Source organism: Fukomys damarensis, unplaced genomic scaffold (genome assembly GCF_012274545.1).
Source record: "Fukomys damarensis isolate Sample0158 unplaced genomic scaffold, DMR_v1.0_HiC HiC_scaffold_35, whole genome shotgun sequence".
NCBI classification, from domain to species: domain Eukaryota; kingdom Metazoa; phylum Chordata; class Mammalia; order Rodentia; family Bathyergidae; genus Fukomys; species Fukomys damarensis.
In genome coordinates this window covers 6,492,461-6,495,866 of record NW_022900947.1, presented here as the reverse complement: position 1 = coordinate 6,495,866, position 3,406 = coordinate 6,492,461, and the positions used below count along the sequence as shown (strand labels likewise).

The following is a 3,406-nucleotide window of genomic DNA, read 5'->3' as shown; positions in this document are numbered from 1 at the left end:
ATATATACATACAAGCGTAAACGTCAGTGTGCATTTCTAGGGAGGGCTTTGATATGAGTCAGCTTGGTGGCTAAACATCACCCCCTATCCCACCTCCCGTGAAGCAGTCACAATTCCTACACCACCAGGATCTTACTCTTGCAGAAGAGTGAATTAAGTAGAATATATTTGAGTGAAAGTCAGCCTCCTTGTTTTACTTGGGGATTTGTCAGTAGGAGCCCTGAGAACTGAGAAGGAGAAGGGCCCAATGCGAAGGACCACGCAGCCTGTCTGGGCTGGGGGCCGCCAAGACCTCACTCCTTGCTCACCCCAGAGTATTGCTAGGAGTTTAAGTTCTGAGGGAGCTGTGTACGAACAAAAAATCAAATTTACTACATCCAGTCAGACCTGATGGACCACACTTACAAACCCAGCACTCTGAGTTGCTAAGGCAGGAGGATCACAAGTTGAAGCCAAGCCAAGGCAACTAAGCAACTTAGGGGGGAGACCCTGTCTCAACATATAAAAGGTCTGGGGATGTGGCTCAAAGAGAAAGGAAGGAGAGGGGAGGGGAGGGAGAGAAGAAGGGGAGGAGACGGGGGGAGGGGAGAGAGCAGGGGAGGGGGCAGGAAGATGTTTGCCATTGAGCTAGAACACATTCTCCCTTTTAGCCCCTGAAAGATCCCACTCTGCCTGCCCTTAGATCTTGGACCGCTCTGCCTCCAGGACTATGAAAAGCTAAGTAATGGTTTTAACCCTAGGTATGGTGCCATTACAAACTACTCAGGAGCTTTTAGCCTCAATTTTCAATTGAAGTCATTATATAAGTTTGTATCTCAATACAGTTGGTTGAACCATTCAGAGGCTTGGTTTTCAGAAGACGAGAGATGGACCCCAGTGCCAGCCCTTCCTTCTGAAGCCAGCCGGCCTCGTGATGCACCGACCCGCTCATGCTCTGTCCAGGTCGTCCGCGCCTGCTGTGTCTCCACCTGTCTTCTCCTTGTTTGCCTTTTGCCTGCCACTCCAGCTCACAAACATTTCCAATTTTTTCCTGCCCCAGGGCTGGATCGTATGGTCTCCAAGGAACCTTAATTATCTTCATGTCAAGAGCTCCTTAGTACAGAACAATGAGATGTGGATGCTATACGTCCACAAGTGCTGGGGGGGAAAGACACCATTACTAGACCACACTAGGGGCAGAGCTGGCTCGAAGTCGTGATGTTTGCAATTCCATGTCTAGTTCAGTTTTAAGGGGAATAAGTTTCTTTAATATTTTCACTTCAAGGTGACTAAAGCAGACTTTCAATCGGTCGCTCTAACTTTAACTGTCATTGTCTCCTTGTATTTTTATTTTCTTTTCATGTCCAATTGAACAATCTGACTTTGTTATTACTTTATTGACCTTAAAGAAATAAAAGCACTTCATAAAATGTGTCTATTTATTCTCCCTCAACCTCAATATGTGCAAAGCAGTTTGGCTCCTTCTATATGTGATTCAAACAGCAGCACAGTCAAATCCTATAAAGATATAGTTTAAAGCTTAAAATCTGATTTATTAAGGGTGTAAGTTACAGGCTAAATGACCTTTACCCACCTTATTACCACCTGTGGACTTCATGTAACTCAACTGAAATATTTTTTTACAAAAGGAAAAATTTTTACAAAGAAAACGTCAGGACTCAAGCTCCATTGTGGAATCTTTGAGGTTAGAGATCCCTTGCTCAGCGGGCATCAAGCCTTGGGTTTGATTCCTAGCACTGCAGGAAAAATAAATTAACATGAATGTAAAGGTGGGGAACAGAGCTGAGAACTCCTTCACTCCTACAGAAAGAATGGAAAAAAACAAAACAAACAAACAAAAACTCAGCCAGCCTTTTCTCATCTGACCCTAAATGCTACAGTGTTAAATGGGGTGAGCCATGCATAAGTTGTGCGGAATCTTTTTATCGATTTCCTACTCTGATAACGGGGATGTAAGCAGTTAAGGTGATCACCCAGGTGAAGGCAGAGAAGTCCTCAGAAAGTCTGTGAGTCATGAGTTTCCAGCTCAGCGCTCGGTCTGCCACATTCTGCAGAGTTCCAGATGTGATGACGGATTCCATGGATAAGAAGCAGCCAGTCACCCCTGAGCCAGGCTCCTAGCTTTCTCTGCACACCTGTATGGAAAGGACCCAACAGAAGAGGCCCCACTTACCTGAGGCAAAGGCCAGTCCAAGAAGAACCGTGAGGCCAGGTGCTTCACCCTTCAGGGATGTAACCCGGGTTGCATCAAGGCAGTGAGGCACACAAGCCTTCCCGGACTATGTTATCCATTTCACTTCCTAGGGATAACACTGCAAACCCTGAATCAGAGGCTCACCTTTGTTTCCATTCCTACACAGCCAAAAAAAGAAAGCTCATGATACAGCAATTTAATTATAGTATGCAAATTTGTATGCTCCCATTCCCTCTTGCGTTTTATAGGTCAGGCCTTATTTACAGGGGAAGAGAACACAGCTCAAAGAAATGTGCACAATCAAGGAGGGAGGCTGAAAACTGCCGAACAGAGCACTCTGCACTGGTCCAAGACAATGTGATGGGTGATGTGGGAAGGGGTGAGGGCCCAGAACTTCCTGTCACCATTGTCACCCTGCGGCATCAATCCTTAGCTCTGCGCAAGCTATATCTCACTGGAAAACAAGAAATGGCTTTCATACATTTTTCTACTTACATGCATTAAAATATACTCTTTCAGTTATAGTATTATGAGATTTGGTGTGTGCCTAAGCTAGCGACACCACGACCATGGAGGATCCAGCGACACAGCTACAACGGTCCCTCTGTGACCCAATGCTCCACCTGCTCTCACTTTGAATCCTGAGCAGCCACGCCCTGTTCTGCATCCCCGTAGCTTTGTCCTTTCAGAATATCACACAAATGGAAGCCTGCCATTATTCTCTTAACGTCATGTAGAATGCATCTGAGAATCGATCACGTTATTGTATGCATCACATATATAAGTAATTTGTTCCTTGTTTGGCCTTTGATATTGTTTGGGCAATGAGCAACAGAACTACTATAAATGTTCATATGCATGTTTTGTGTCACATATTTTTCACTTAGCTTAGACAAATATTTAGTGACAGTATTGCTGAATCTTTTGATGATAAGGTATATCTTTGTAAGAAACTGTCAAACTGCTTTCCAAAGTGAAAGCATCATTCTATATTCCTGCCTAAAATATATAAGCTAACTAATTGGTCTACAACCTCATCAATGTGTAGTGATGTATACTTTTATCAGTGTTTATTATTATCATTCTAATAACTGTGTAGTGTCATTCCATTGTGGTTTTCACTTATATTGTTTTAATGTCTAATAATATTTAGCATCGTTTCATATACTTCTTGCAGTCATATATTATTATCATCAGTGAAATACCTGTTTA

The 3,406-nt window shown here is 43.5% G+C and overlaps 1 long non-coding RNA gene across 2 annotated transcripts in view; it reads right to left on the bottom strand.

The window, feature by feature from the left end:
* Positions 1-2,153, bottom strand: part of LOC104874658 — a 29,339-nt gene extending 27,186 nt beyond the window's left edge. For both annotated transcript variants that reach the window (XR_004515328.1, XR_004515327.1), the window contains exon 1: positions 1,974-2,153. This is a non-coding gene — a long non-coding RNA (uncharacterized LOC104874658). The remainder of the gene's footprint in view (positions 1-1,973) is intronic.
* Positions 2,154-3,406: the final 1,253 nt, after the last annotated feature.